Consider the following 18,158-nt stretch of genomic DNA (forward strand, 5'->3'; position numbering starts at 1 on the left):
GAGCATATATGTGTGCTGGTGAGCGACATCTGTAACAGAGATATAGTAGACATACATTAGATGTAGCACACATGGCTGTCCACATGAACAAATGTCATTGTCAACACAACCACACTCTCTAATGAACTCACATTGACACACTTTGCCAGGCCCACAAATACACTTCCTAACTACCTAGCTTGCCACACTGCAGTAATGCACAGGTACTACATGCACCACAGGGGATATCCAGAGGTTCTATGGGCTAGGGCAAGTGAACTTGTCTGACATCAGTCTGTATGCCAATGGGAGTTATACTGGGTGTGACTGTGGTTGGGAGCATCATACCCCACATGCAGACATAAGGTGCCAGTACTGATATGCATTTGTGCATTGCTTCATGGGTGTGTAGTTGTTGGCTGTGCAAGATGGCTGTACAAGGCTGGGTGAGGGGTAATCCTTGGCATCACGCCACCCGGCAATGGTGTGCAGTGTGGTACAAGGGTATAGTGTCTGCAATGTCCCACACAGATGGGTATTGTATGAACTGTCCTGACATCCTGGTTACCATTGTGCATGGCCATAGCTTTGCAATGCATGCCATGTCTGTGATTGATAGTCCTTGACATGAACATTGCCTGGGATGTGCATGTCCCACAATAATGTACAGTGACATGTACAAGTGTACCTGGTTTGGCAGGCACATGGTATGTACACAAACTGTTATCCTCAGATATGCCAATACTGGCCTGGTGTGGCAGGAACTGCTTATAGACAGCAGGTTGACCCTGCACCTGCATTGATAGCATGATACAGGTATTCCCTGGTGCCAGTGGCATTGTTCCATACAGGGCACATGTTTAAGGCATTGTATGACCTCTGTGGATCACATTTGATGGCACCACATATGTTGCAGGCATCCAGTGGGAAACATAATGAAGGCACCTTGTCCGCAATTATGTGCCTATTGTACTGCTGTACAGGGTGCCATGCCCTCTGCAGCCCACTGCAATCACACCCTGCCTACTATCTGTCATCAATGTGCAGGGTACTAGCAACATAGTGGGATATTCTTGGCAAGTGTATTTGTGTATGACACATGGGTTCAGAACGTATTCCGGGTTATAGTAGGGTTGCATACTTTGTTCACCAGGCCTTTTGCCAGATGTAGGTGCATGGCTTGCAAATGCAGTCCCTTGACTGACTGACATCTGTACTCCTCTTGAAGTGGGCATTGTGACATATAATATGGACACCATATAGGAAAACTACAAAATCTGCTCCCAAACATGTCCAGTGGTTAGACACTCACAGCCACCTCCACACAGGATCTGACTGTCAAACACATACACACACATACACACACACACACACACACACACACACACACACACACACACACACACACACACACACACACACAAACACACTCACACACACACATGCACACCTGCCATGTTTTGGAATAGAACCTCTACTTAACTAGTGTATCACACTACAGCATTATGCAGTTACAGCACTTAGTACGTAGATTACTGGGTTACAGTAGTCCCACAGGTGTACTACTAGGTGGAAGACAACAGCAGGATTGCCAAAGGTGGTTATGTGAATTGTAAAGAGTGTGCATACTCTAAAAAGGATTGTTCCTTTCTCAGGCAGACTGAGACACACACACAGTTGGTCTGTCATGGAACAGAACCCCTATCTAACTAGTTTATCACAGTACAGCATTATGCAGTTACAGTACAGACTACGGAGATTATTGGGTTACAGAAGTCCCAGAGGTGTATTTCTACGTGGGTGACATCAGCAAGATTGCCAAAGGTGGTTATGTGAATTGTAAAGAGTGTGCATACTCTAAAAGGCATTGTTACTTTCTCAGGCAGACAGACACACAGTTGGCTTCTCTTGGAATAGAACTATAACCTAACTAGTTTATCACACTACAGCAATATGCAGTTACAGCACGCACTACAAAGAATACTGGATTACAGCACTCCCAGAGGTGTATTTCTAGGTGGGTGACATCAGCAGGATTGCCAAAGATGGGTATGTGAATTGTAAAGAGTGTGCATACTCTAAAAGCATCGCTTCTTTCATAGGCAGGCAGGCAGGTAGACACACACACACACATGACCTGTCTGGGATTAGAACACCTACCAAACTAGTTTAATACATTACAGCATTACGCAGTTACAGCATGTGTCATGGGGATTACTGGATTACAGTAGTCCCAGGGGTGTATTCGTAGGTGGGTGCGAGTTGTACATGTCCTGTTTCCTGCGTGTACCCACAGCTTACTGTCATGAAAACACATTTACATCTTCTTATAAGTGTCTTATGCAGTCCTAATTGACAATACCAACAAGGCTTGTAGGTCTTGAACCCTGGACCATGCACAGTGAAGTCACTGGACATACCACTAAGCCATTTGTGTTGTATACATGTTGAATGGAATCTATAATGCACATCTTACTACAAGTATTCCACACTACTGAAACAAATGGGACAGTCACTTTGTGTACATATGTACAGTACCCTTGAATGTACTGTACTCTGTGAAACAACAAAGACAAGTCTGCATCTGCACAACTGTCATAACTACATATATATATATATATATATATATACATATATATATATATATATATATATATATATATATATATATATATATATATATATATATATATATGCACCAACGGATGTGTACACACACACACACGCACATATATATATATATATATATATATATATATATATATATATATATACATATACACAGACTCAGCTATAGCTATATATATATATATATATATATATATATATATATATATATATATATATATATATATATATATATACATGGCTATAGCTGTGTTTGTGTATATGTATATATATATATATATATATATATATATATATATATATATATATATATATATATATATATATATATATATATATATATATATATATATATATATATATATATATATATATATATATATATATACACACACACACACACACACACACACACACACACACATCTGAACACCCTTTGTGACACAGAAGGGTTCGTGTACACAAAACAGAGGCATCACTTGTGTTATAACATTTAAATCTTAAGCAGTTCACCAGAGAAGGGATGGTTGTTGTGTATGTGGAGTTTGGGGTGGGGAATGATGGCTAATGTAATCTACCCTGGGGATTGTGGAGTTAGGGTGGGGAAATGATGGGTATGGACTTACACCCCAGTGACCACTTCTGTGTCACTGCTCGGCAGTGGCACTGGAAAATAACATACCCAACTGTAGTCGTGCTTGACTGTGTATTCTTTACCGCTCCTAACTATGTAATACTTTGTAGACACCGGTCACGACAGATGGCTACCATGGTTTGCTAAAGACATTACACATGTGTATGCCTGGCTACAGGGTAGTCACACACACAAACACGCACACACTTGCCAGTATTGTGCATACACGTCCTGCCTATGTAAAGCTAACTAGTACAGTGGTATGCAGTTGGGGCATGTGCCACAGAACACATGCGATTACACTTACTCTGATTCCACTTCTGAGCTGGGTGACATCACAGGAACGATAACTTGCAATGGGGAGGGGAAGAGAGAGGTTTAGCAGTTGACAAGGATAAAGACCAGTGCAAAAGGAGGTATCTCTTTGGAATGCAGCAAAACCCACTGTCATGACAGGATGCAGACACAAATACACACAACCACACTCAGCCATTTGCTAACACACACACTCAGGCATTTGCTGTCATACACACACAAACACACAGTTGCCAGTGGTGGGATCAGAACTCTTGTCTATCTACAGATCACTATCACAGTGCTTCACAGTTTTGAGAAGTGCCACAGAGATTTCACATTGCAAGGTAGTCAGACTGCCCTTCTAAAATTGAGGACAACAACAGGGAGACTGACAGTCACAAAGTACATAGCTGTAAACCTGTTTGTTTAAAGTAGGTGTCCATTACAACCTGCATGCACAAACAAGACACATCATCTGCAGGTAGGCCTGAGAGGTATAGTTGTAGCACAACAGGAACCTGAACTGGAATATGGCCATCTGTGGAATGGACAACTACTATCACTATACAGGGTTACAGTGGGCATGCTCATCCACTTAGTAGCACAGGTTTACAGCTATGTACATCCTACCTGTCAGTATATATGCACATCATACTGGTTAACTATCTGGTACCTGTATGTGGCCCATAAATGATATATCTGTGTCTGTGCTGTGTGATACACATGCATACATGTACAAGAAGTACTGAAATATATATATGTTAAGTATACACATTCATGCATGTGTGGACGTGACAGACAATAGGTTACCTGGGTCACACAGGCAGATGCTACCTACATCATGTGTCACACACCCTGCTGCCCTGAAAGGCATACATTGATAGCACGTTGTGGACAGTGGCATTATACGTGTAACAGTGGCATGTGCAAGCATAATGTGTGAGCCACATTGTGTAATGGTACTGAGGTGCAGGTGTCAAGATGACCTCTCCCGGCTGTGTTAGTAGTTGTCATTATTAGTAGGACTGCTACCCTAAGTATATCTCACATTGGTCATATACACAATTTCTGCTGCTGTCCGTCACCTTACATGAGGCATTTGCTACCAAGCACATTACTCGCAGTGATGTCATGGTATGAGTGACAACTGCTAGATCAAAACAATGAGCCAATGTCCTGCTGTTATTATGAGGTTGTCCAGTGCCTGTCATTCTGGGCTGTCATGACTGAACGACACGCCTTCAACACAGAGCACATACATCCATGTTTCACGGTTTTGTGGATAATACCTAGGTCGCATTTACACATATAGCCGCATTCCAAGGCAAATGTCCTACACCCAGAAGTAACACCCTGACACCTACAAGACAATTGCATTGGGTGTTTATGCTAACCTTGCATACTTTGTTCACCAGGCCTTTGCCAGATGTAGTGCATGGCTTGCAATGCAGTCCCTTGACTGACTGACATCTGTACTCCTCTTGAAGTGGGCATTGTGACATATAATATGGACACCATATAGGAAAACTACAAAATCTGCTCCCAAACATGTCCAGTGGTTAGACACTCAGCCACTCCACACAGGATCTGACTGTCAAACACATACACACACATACACACACACACACACACACACACACACACACACACACACACACACACACACACACACACACACACACACACACACACACTCACACACACACATGCACACCTGCCATGTTTTGAATAGAACCTCTACTTAACTAGTGTATCACACTACAGCATTATGCAGTTACAGCACTTAGTACGTAGATTACTGGGTTACAGTAGTCCACAGGTGTACTACTAGGTGGAAGACAACAGCAGGATTGCCAAAGGTGGTTATGTGAATTGTAAAGAGGTGCATACTCTAAAAAGGATTGTTCCTTTCTCAGGCAGACTGAGACACACACACAGTTGGTCTGTCATGGCACAGAACCCCTATCTAACTAGTTTATCACAGTACAGCATTATGCAGTTACAGTACAGACTACGGAGATTATTGGGTTACAGAAGTCCCAGAGGTGTATTTCTACGTGACATCAGCAAGATTGCCAAAGGTGGTTATGTGAATTGTAAAGAGTGTGCATACTCTAAAGGCATTGTTACTTTCTCAGGCAGACAGACACACAGTTGGCTTCTCTTGGAATAGAACTATAACCTAACTAGTTTATCACACTACAGCAATATGCAGTTACAGCACGCACTACAAAGAATACTGGATTACAGCACTCCCAGAGGTGTATTTCTAGGTGGGTGACATCAGCAGGATTGCCAAAGATGGGTATGTGAATTGTAAAGAGTGTGCATACTCTAAAAGCATCGCTTCTTTCATAGGCAGGCAGGCAGGTAGACACACACACACACATGACCTGTCTGGGATTAGAACACCTACCAAACTAGTTTAATACATTACAGCATTACGCAGTTACAGCATGTGTCATGGGGATTACTGGATTACAGTAGTCCCAGGGGTGTATTCGTAGGTGGGTGCGAGTTGTACATGTCCTGTTTCCTGCGTGTACCCACAGCTTACTGTCATGAAAACACATTTACATCTTCTTATAAGTGTCTTATGCAGTCCCACTGACAATACCAACAAGGCTTGTAGGTCTTGAACCCTGACCATGCACAGTGAAGTCACTGGACATACCACTAAGCCATTTGTGTTGTATACATGTTGAATGGAATCTATAATGCACATCTTACTACAAGTATTCCACACTACTGAAACAAATGGGACAGTCACTTTAGGTACATATGTACAGTACCCTTGAATGTACTGTACTCTGTGAAACAACAAAGACAAGTCTGCATCTGCACAACTGTCATAACTACATATATATATATATATATATATATATATATATATATATATATATATATATATATATATATATATATATATATATATATATATATATATACCAACGGATGTGTACACACACATATATATATATATATATATATATATATATATATATATATATACATATACATATAGCTATATATATACATAGATATATCTATATATATATATATATATATATATATATATATATATATATACATGGCTATAGCTGTGTTTGTGTATATGTATATATATATATATATATATATATATATATATATATATATATATATGTATGTATATATATATATATATATATATATATATATATATATATATATATATATATATATATATATATATATATATGTATATATATATACACACACACACACACACACACACACACACACATCTGAACACCCTTTGTGACACAGAAGGGTTCGTGTACACAAAACAGAGGCATCACTTGTGTTATAACATTTAAATCTTAAGCAGTTCACCAGAGAAGGGATGGTTGTTGTGTATGTGGAGTTTGGGGTGGGGAATGATGGCTAATGTAATCTACCCTGGGGATTGTGGAGTTAGGGTGGGGAAATGATGGGTATGGACTTACACCCCAGTGACCACTTCTGTGTCACTGCTCGGCAGTGGCACTGGAAAATAACATACCCAACTGTAGTCGTGCTTGACTGTGTATTCTTTACCGCTCCTAACTATGTAATACTTTGTAGACACCGGTCACGACAGATGGCTACCATGGTGTGCTAAAAGACATTACACATGTGTATGCCTGGCTACAGGGTAGTCACACACACAAACACGCACACACTTGCCAGTATTGTGCATACACGTCCTGCCTATGTAAAGCTAACTAGTACAGTGGTATGCAGTTGGGGCATGTGCCACAGAACACATGCGATTACACTTACTCTGATTCCACTTCTGAGCTGGGTGACATCACAGGAACGATAACTTGCAGTGGGGAGGGGAGAAGAGAGAGGTTTAGCAGTTAACAAGGATAAAGACCAGTGCAAAAGGAGGTATCTCTTTGGAATGCAGCAAAACCCACTGTCATGACAGGATGCAGACACAAATACACACAACCACACTCAGCCATTTGCTAACACACACACTCAGGCATTTGCTGTCACACACATAAACACATGCACACAGTTGCCAGTGGTGGGATCAGAACTCTTGTCTATCTACAGATCACTATCACAGTGCTTCACAGTTTTGAGAAGTGCCACAGAGATTTCACATTGCAAGGTAGTCAGACTGCCCTTCTAAAATTGAGGACAACAACAGGGAGACTGACAGTCACAAAGTACATAGCTGTAAACCTGTTTGTTTAAAGTAGGTGTCCATTACAACCTGCATGCACAAACAAGACACATCATCTGCAGGTAGGCCTGAGAGGTATAGTTGTAGCACAACAGGAACCTGAACTGGAATATGGCCATCTGTGGAATGGACAACTACTATCACTATACAGGGTTACAGTGGGCATGCTCATCCACTTAGTAGCACAGGTTTACAGCTATGTACATCCTACCTGTCAGTATATATGCACATCATACTGGTTAACTATCTGGTACCTGTATGTGGCCCATAAATGATATATCTGTGTCTGTGCTGTGTGATACACATGCATACATGTACAAGAAGTACTGAAATATATATATGTTAAGTATACACATTCATGCATGTGTGGACGTGACAGACAATAGGTTACCTGGGTCACACAGGCAGATGCTACCTACATCATGTGTCACACACCCTGCTGCCCTGAAAGGCATACATTGATAGCACGTTGTGGACAGTGGCATTATACGTGTAACAGTGGCATGTGCAAGCATAATGTGTGAGCCACATTGTGTAATGGTACTGAGGTGCAGGTGTCAAGATGACCTCTCCCGGCTGTGTTAGTAGTTGTCATTATTAGTAGGACTGCTACCCTAAGTATATCTCACATTGGTCATATACACAATTTCTGCTGCTGTCCGTCACCTTACATGAGGCATTTGCTACCAAGCACATTACTCGCAGTGATGTCATGGTATGAGTGACAACTGCTAGATCAAAACAATGAGCCAATGTCCTGCTGTTATTATGAGGTTGTCCAGTGCCTGTCATTCTGGGCTGTCATGACTGAACGACACGCCTTCAACACAGAGCACATACATCCATGTTTCACGGTTTTGTGGATAATACCTAGGTCGCATTTACACATATAGCCGCATTCCAAGGCAAATGTCCTACACCCAGAAGTAACACCCTGACACCTACAAGACAATTGCATTGGGTGTTTATGCTAACCAGTGCTAGATATGTGGCTTTAGTAATCCATTTGCTCAGTGTAGAACCTACAATGGGGAATACTGACATCTGTGCAGTGAGGAACACCTGGCTGAAGACTCTGTAGTGCACAATTGCACTGCCACCATATAACTCAGATCCAGACATGTGGGTCATAACAGTGGTATGGACCATTCCAGGTGGTGGTGTACACATATTCATAAAGGCTACTCACATGTAAAGACCACTACTCCGACATAACGCATCACAGATGAGTCAGGTACAGGTGACAGTGGCAAATGCTGCATTCTAGGTTGTATCCTCATAAACATCCACCACCTTGTCCCCAGACTACCAACACACATCCATATGTGGTATGACATAGTATGATAGACCACCAGATAACCCTTGATTGGTGGACTGTACCTAGGCCTACATCAACTGTGCAAAGTACCCATGTACAGACACAGCTGCATAATGTGTTATGCAATGCAATAATACTACTGTTTGTAACCAGCTCAGTTGTACACATACCAGGGTCCCTCAGATGTTGTCAGCATTAACACGGTCGACTGTTGCTGTACACCAATAAACAAAACCCTTATGGTTGGATATGACCTAACCTTGCATGCCCTGGATATGTACATCCCACACTCATACAACATAAATGACATTAGCATAGCTTTTGTTATCCTTTCTACATACAGGCTGCTACAGTCATTACACACATGCACATGTCAGATAGCATGCTAACAGTACATAAGATTTGATATCTATGTTAACAGAGGTAATATTCCCTCTCTACTGGTCACCCAAGACACCTATCATATAACACAATACCCCATGTGGCATGTATGTCTTTAGACATGTCCACTAATGCAATGCCTACAAATATACCCAAATAACAGGATCATAGGACCTACACAAGGCCTGTATTGACAGACTCAGGGAAATCCAGCTCTGCTCTGTATGTTCCTGAGTAGTCACAGGTGATATGTTCATGACATGTACAGCCATGTGTGGCCACAGCTCCTACATATACCCCATGCCAACAATTGCAAGCCATGCATGCTGTGTGCTGTCTGGACATTAGCCTTAGTACCACAATAGCTAGTACATGCTGGGGTGAGATGTTTACAAGCCACAGACCTTGCACATGCTTGAATGAGTGTACTGCCTAGCTCTAACAGAGAACATTGCTGGCACTCTTCCAGTAAACATGAGGTGTGTGTGGCAAATATGATGTGCTCACTGTTGACCATTACAGTGCCCTGGCTTCACCATGGCACTGTCAAGTAATAGTTTGTAGGAGCATGACATGGAATAATGCTGTGTGTGTCTTGCTGATATGTGCTGTTGTCATATGTGTACACTTGCTACTCTGTGAAGGTGGTAGTGTCCTACCAGTACATGAATACAACATCCATTATGGTGTAATGCTTGGCTATGTTTCATACATGGCATGGGGAAGGTGTGGAATGTATCCTCTTGACCTGCTAGTGCACTTACTGATGTACAACACATATGTGTACATGTATTGATGTTTGTGTAGATTCCATGTGTGTGCACTGTCTGACATCTGAAGGTGACTGTTGTCTTAGTACATCATGCTGTTGCAATACAGCCTCAACATTTCCAACTGTATATGGTAATATGCTCTAAGTAATGTAAGCCGTACATGAGGTATGGACAGATGTTTGAACATGACTGCTAAGTGGTGGGGCTTGTTTGCAGATGAATGATTACTGAAGACAGCTCACTGGTGTGTTACAACCAGTCCTACAATAACCTGTGTAACTACTAAGGTCAGATTTTGTTAATTGAAGTGACACCTGTAACATTAATGCCTCCCCTGTTCATATATTGTGCATATATCAGCACAGTTGGCAAAGGAAAAAGTCAGTGAGCTTTGTACCGGATGTGATAGTGCTGTACTTCTGTAATACTTATCATGAGATAGGCAGGTGTTTGATTCACAGTACTGGCACGTGTGGGTGTGTGTGTGTGTGTGTGTGTGTGTGTGTGTGTCCATATATGTCACATATGGTTGGGAATACATCCCACATGTTATCACTCTCCTGAACACTGTTGTTGACAGAGTGAAATGTAGAAAGAAAGGCATAAGCAGGTGGTTGAACCTCACACATGTAAAGTGTCTGTATGTGTGTGACATAGGTGTATATCTTTGTGAATGCCACAATGTCTGTGTGTGTGTGTGTGTGTGTGTGTGTGTGTGTGTGTGTGTGTGTGTGTGTGTGTGTGTGTGTGTGTGTGTGTGTGTGTGGCTGTCCGTGTGTATGGCTGTCCAGTCCCTGGAGTGAGACTGTATTTTACTATAGTGAAATGTTAATGCCCCTCTCCCCATCCACTCAATGCAATCTAGCATCCCAGTTGATATCATCAATCGTAGATGGGCTTTCTAACTGCCTGTTAACATGTACACCCTGGGGTGTGAAGTGTTGTTACATAGCCTACTGATGGACCTCCCTCCCCAGATACACTCACTGCACTGTAGTATGCCTGTCGATGTCCTCAATCTTAGGCCATTCCAACTACATGTACACGTGTAATCTCTGTAGCTCGTCTTGTAATTTCGTAGTACTATAATGATGATATGCACATAGGCAGTGGTTCTCATCAGAACACTGGCAACTGTGTGTGTGTGTGTGTGTGTGTGTGTGTGTGTGTGTGTGTGTGTGTGTGTGTGTGTGTGTGCGTGTGAGAGAGAGTGTGTGTTACTGTGTCTGTGAATCCCTGAGTGTGTGGGTATGTCTGTGTTTGCATGCTGTCATGGCAGGGGGTATTACTGCTTTCCAATGAGAAGCCACTATTTCCACTGGCCTTTACCCTTGTCTTCCGGCATACCACTCTTTTACCTCCTCCCCGCTCCAGGTAACTAAACCTGTGATGTCACCCACTATGGATGTGATAGCTCCGAACACAGTAGCTTACTACACAGCTATCGTGGTTTTGGATCATTAGAACAGTAAACATAATTGAGACATGGGAGAATATAACTGTGATGTGGAAGTTACAAAGTGCATGCAGGTATTGTCATTCTGATCTGTGGGTAGTCAACATGTACATATGGGACACTTACCGCAAACACCGACATCCCCCAGCACATGCAGCTACACCTGAAAGAGGAAGGCAGAACATCAAGATCAACATGCTGTTAATGTTGTTACACATGATACATACTGTCAAACGTACAAAATGCATTCTAAAACTGTAATACATGGTATGTCTGCTGCCTTTCAACACTACTCAACTATATTAATCTACAATTGTCTACCTAGTATGTTCACCCTGTGCATCAGACCATATGAGCATGTCCCTGCACCTATGGTGTGGATGACAGGGATGCGGCACAGGCATCATCATATGCACAGGGTGATAATGTTTGCCAGAGGCCTAGGCTGCACCATTGGATGACATCATGTGTGTGTGTGTGTGTGTTAGGGCCTATGATATCATTGAGCGTGTGTGGATGTTATGCGTGTGTGTGTTGAGGTGCCCTACATTTGTTTCCAGTGTGTGTGTATGCATGCACACAGGTCTGGCATGTGGCTGGCCTACACAGGAGTATTATTGACAGCTGCAGACTGTACAAGGCAGGTTTCACAGTTCACAGTGTCCAACCATGGCCACGTGACCTGCACCTGCCAGGGGTTGCACGGGCACTACCAGGCAGAGGTCCAGATTGGGTACTGTCTGATGACACATGTCCACTGGAATCATGTCCCTGTTGGGACCATCCAGGGCCATGTGCATGTAGCCTGCTGTGTTCTGGTGTGGACTGCATAGCACCAGCTGCACTGCTGATGCTACTACCACTATGGGAGCGGGCATGTGCAGTAGCATATTCACGTAGACCTTCAACAGGTGATGTAGCTGACCTACGTTCATGTGCAAAATGCCTCACTCCCACCAGAAGTTCCAGAACAGACATTCCACACTTGAGGATTGACATGCCACAGTCAAGAACTCCCAACATGTCACCCAATCGTCTATCCAAAACATCTGCAAGATGATGGTGAGCATTTGCAAGTGCCTGGATGTTGTCAGTTAATGAATGGACAGCAGCGTTCTGAAGCCTCAGACCTTCTCTGTTGTACATTCAGCACATGCCTGTGCCTCCATTACAGCCCGAAACATGTGTCTGGTGACTCCAACAGATGTGCTTTGTCTCACAGGGGCATGTTGGTCAGTGGTCCTCCTACGAGCATCGCTGGGCACAGGCCTGTGTGGGACATCACCAGTCAGTTGACTGGGATCATGGTGTGCAGGCACACCTTCCATAGTCTCCCCACTTCCCTGTTCATGCTACCAACCACCAACTGTCCTTCCTCTATGGCCAGTGGTGATGGGGTATGTGTAGGTAGGAGAACTGTGTGCAAGGATGAGGGGGAGACAGGTGGAATGGCAACCAATGGCACAGATTCAGCCCCTGACAATCCTGCCTGTGTCTCAATCATACTATCATCATCACTGCTAGAGTCTGTGGGGAAACTAACATCAGGTGGACCGCAGGAGGGCAACGCACCTACATCAACACCTGTGAGGGGAAGACAAGAACCGTACATTACAAGTTATACCACACACACACACACACACACACACACACACACACACACACACACACACACACGCACACAAAGACAAACACAGATATGCAGACACACAGACACACATGCTACATGCAGGTGATATGGAAGATGGCATTCAGCTTAGACAATTATAGTTTAAGCTTAGACAATTATAGTGGTAGTTATCATACATCCCTGAGTTTCACACAACAGCATGCATGTGTTATAGCAGACGGTATGCACCTTACACAATTATAGTGGTGGTTAGCATACATACTTGTATTGCACCATTTGTGTTAGTAGCCTATGCCCCATACCTGCAACACAATGCATGCACTTTGCACCATTGCACCACACTGCCATGGTGTGTGCAACATACACCACATGTTAACAGACCATCACTAACCTTTGTACATCTGCCACTGATGCTTTGTGTTGGCCACCACCCATATGTGTGAGGACATGAGCGGTAGGGTATGTTGACTGCATACTATGTTTGCCTGAGTCCTAGCTTGCATATCTCCCTCAAAGCAGTGCATGTCTATTCAACATTATTCTGCCTACCCCTGAGCTGAGTCTAGACATTGTGCATGTGGCTGTGCACACATGTTTGACATGGCTGTCCCTACTTTGCAATGGTGACACACACCAGCACAGGTTTACAGTACACCAGCCTGCTGTGTGGTGTATGACCTTGCCAATCACATGTAGTATGACATGTCTTCTGCTGACGTATTGAATGACATGCATACATGTGTAACACAATGGTGTCCTTTCCAATCTACAGTTCAGCAATGGTGTCCCAATGCAGGGATGTGTTATACTAACATGGGCCTTCAGCTGATGCAATGTTGTCTGTCCACCCTACAAATATGCAGGGACATACTGCACATTGAGCTGATGTGCATAGCCATTGCAGGGCATCATGTGGCTTCACAATTGCTATACAGTGTAAGCTACTGACACAATTCATAGCCATGACTGTGTTCACATACAATTCATATCTAATGTGGAATGTGACCCACATCACTGAGGTGTATACACACTAAACCCTAATATGGAATGTGTGACACAGGTCACAGAAGGGTATACGGATGACACCCCTGCACATCTGCAACTATATTACTGATGCCTGGAAGCTATGCCCACACATGGCTAACTTAGCAGTACTCTATGTCTCACATGCCATCTGTGTACCTCACACACATGAGGAGCAGGCATGACAGTGATGCCTGATACCAGAGAGGTGAATGTACTGTATCTGTGGCCTGATGTGGTTGTATGCGTATGTTGTGCAACACATGTATGTATTTGGATACTGTATAGGTGAATGCTGTCATGTCGTGACACACTCAAGATTTTCAAGACATGTTATGTGGTGGTTTCATGTTATGCCTACACAAGCTGTGCACAGCCCTGTATGATGTTTAGTGTTTCACATCTGCAATATTACCATTACACAAAGGCCATAGTTGTATTGTGTTGAGCCAATGTACAACGTGGTGTACACACATGTACATCACTTCTATTGTGTGTGTTGCTTCATGTCTCTGGCCATCCTCCATGGCCATGTGTACACATGTTCTGTCCAATGGTTGTGATGGCCATCTTATTTCACATGTCAGTGTTATCCCATATGACATACACCCATAGATGTCATATGCTCCACTGAGGACAGGGTTATGCAGACAAAGGGTGGTATGTATGGGATGTGAGACATGCTTTGCGGGATAGTTGAGCAGTGTTGCAGTCAGCCCACTACATGTCATGGACATGTCAGATAGCACATGACATTGTGTGACATTCATAGCAAGGGTATAATCCACAAGGGTGTATCCTGTGGGCTGGTCATACTCCAGCTTCAACACATTTAGAGTGTGTGCACACATATGCTCTCTGTACAGTACTGTTCGTATTCCCAACATGTGTAATGTTGATATGTAGTACCTGTCCCTACAGTGGAACACACCTCCACCATTGTATTCACTGTTGTCCACACATCTGGCAATGACAGTTTGGAAGGTTTAGTGTAGGTATTTCATATAGTCTTCAATTGTTTCACATGGGTAAACACTGTGATGCATTGCAGGTCTGACCAGAGTCCAGTAACAGGACCACCATACATTATGTGTACATGTGTTATGGCAGATAGCATGCAATTAATATGTTCCGTGCATTATCAAGCCTGGTGAATAATAACAATCTCACCTGACACAGGCTGCTGTCACTGCAAAATGCCAGAGGTACCTAAACAGGAGTGTCACAGCAGTAAGATCATTATCCACACCTGTGTGATAGCTACAGGGTGCAATGTCCATGTTAGCACATAAGCCAAGTACAATACACTATACTAAGGAGAATGCACATCTGTGCATACATAGAGTAGCAGACTATAGTATGTGGCATGTGTGCATACATGCCTTGCATATAATGTTACATTACATATTGTACAGTAACACATGTAACTATGTGAAATATAGTTGTGTTGTATGTGCAGTAGTGACTTACCAGGCAACTCCAGGCTAGGTGATTGAGAGACACTCACCTCCACAATACCAGCTAAAGCTTGTGGATGGAGGTCTGCACTTGTCCCCAGGTTGGCCAGTAGCTCCTCGGTACATGTGAGTGGGGGTATGGTGAGTAGCCCCCCACCTGTTGCGCCTTGTTCCCTGGTGATTGCATTAGCACTCTGTTTCGCCCATCTTATGAGGTCAGTGCAGTGTTGGCTCACCTGCTGATAGGTGCAATTGTGACCGCCAACATCATTTACCCTCCTGAAGAATTCCTCCCACAGGGCATCCCGCTGCTGTGTAGCCTGTGGCACATGGCTGAAGAGTGTTGTGTGGTTGTCGAGGAGGTATGGGACGAGGACCTCATCCTCCAAGCGGCTATATGCAAGCAGTCTGCTACATGGCATACCTGGAAGACATAATGATGGAGACAGGTCACGGTAACTCACAGAGAATACAGCAGTACAGCTGAACATACATGTGTACCACATTTATTAAGATTACAAATATGTCTTTGCAAATCTACATGACACTAACACCACTGACATGTATAAGTCACACACATTTGACACTTACTGGTGATGTGATGTTATCACAATATATGTGTGTGTCATGTGATGACATTGCTCATACACCATGTGGATATTGTCTTGACGTGGGCATGTCTGTTTGCGTATACTGGTGTCTTTACCTATCAGCACATACCAGGATGTGTTCACATTAATGCAATCAACCTTAATGCTGTGTATATGTCACATATATAGTCATACATAGTCGTTAGGGATATGACCTGTGACCCAGCAGACTTACAAGCATGTATGTGTTTTGCCATATATCTACATGGCACTGTACAGCTGTGTAGCATCCTGCCATGTACTGTCTGTGTTGCACATGTGTAACACATGGGACAATAGCTAGCTTGATGGCATTTGCAGGGTTGGATATCAACTACAGCATGTATGGTCATAGTAATCTAGTAAGCTATATGCCCTGGGCCAATTATGAGCCTAGGCAGACAGGTTACCTAGCTGTAGGTAACAGACAGGTGAGTTTCAGTGGCCAGTTCAAGCAGTGCCACAGAACTGATACACAGGGTTACTGATATATTTGGCATGCGGTCATCACACCATGTCACAGAGAGGGGCAATGTGCAGCTTTGCTGGATGGGAATGCACAGTGTGGCAAGAGTATGTTAAGTGTATGGGACAGAGATCTGTCAGGCATGTTGTGATCCTTGTACTAGAAAGGTGGATGTCCATGAAGTATGTGTTTAATTGGGAACAGGATGTGTTAGGTGTAGCATGTCCAACACCTCTGGGTTAGATATGGCTTTATTCAGGGTAGGCTGCATGCTGCATAGTACAGCTAGGGATTGGGAAAGGCAGTGTAGACCAGCTATACATGGGCAATAACCCTTAAAGGAAATATGTGATCTATTATGGGTCACATGGGTGTTGAGTATGGCTGAGCAATTATCTCTATATTCCTGGATGGCACCCTGTCATGATTAGGGGTGCCACATACGACTATCTGTCTGGTGTGCTGAAGTAACTATTAAAGAAAAGAGTACTGTCCAGCTACATCCCATACACACAGTTGCCATTATGTTGACCACTACCTAGGTGGTAGTTCATGGGTACAGGGTTTGTAACATAGGGAATGACAATGCAATACTTAGCTGTCAGATTGTGGCCATACGTCACACACAACACATCTGACACACTAAGGCCCTTCTGTATGTTGAATGCAGCACACATTGAGTTGACTATTGCTCCTAGTTCATAGTCATTTGCAAACATCAATAGGCTGATGCCTTCTTTGTTTGTCTGTGTGGTATAGATAACAAAGAGGGGGAGTACCAGGAATGAACCATGTATTACTGTGGCTGGCACTGGTTTGATGTGCGTGTATTAGTCGGACACCTTCTGTAGTGTTGGTTCTGCCAGCAGTCCAGTTGCCAACCACTCCTGTGAAATAGGAATATACACCTAGTTTACTGAGTGTAGCTGGAACACAGTATGGGTGATGGTGTCCTACAACCTGGCAAGGTCATGATATGCAGTGTGAATCAACCCTACTGTCATCTACATCTGTACCAAGTACATCAAATACGTTGATCACTATTCATGGCCTTACAGACCAGACTCAGCAGGGTAGTTGTGCACTATTTCCCATTATCAATGGTGTCTCCCCCTTTGTGTGGTGTGATAACTGTTGCTGTACTCCATTCCATGTGTACACAGACTGTCATGGAGCTATGATTGAACTTGATGTGTATGTGGATAGCTAAATGTTCTTACATTTGTGTAGGATACACCCTGCGATGTTGACAGGTCCCATGAAAGCTG

Source organism: Protopterus annectens, chromosome 2.part2 (assembly GCF_019279795.1).
Source record: "Protopterus annectens isolate FY-2018-M chromosome 2.part2, PAN1.0, whole genome shotgun sequence".
Taxonomy (NCBI): domain Eukaryota; kingdom Metazoa; phylum Chordata; order Ceratodontiformes; family Protopteridae; genus Protopterus; species Protopterus annectens.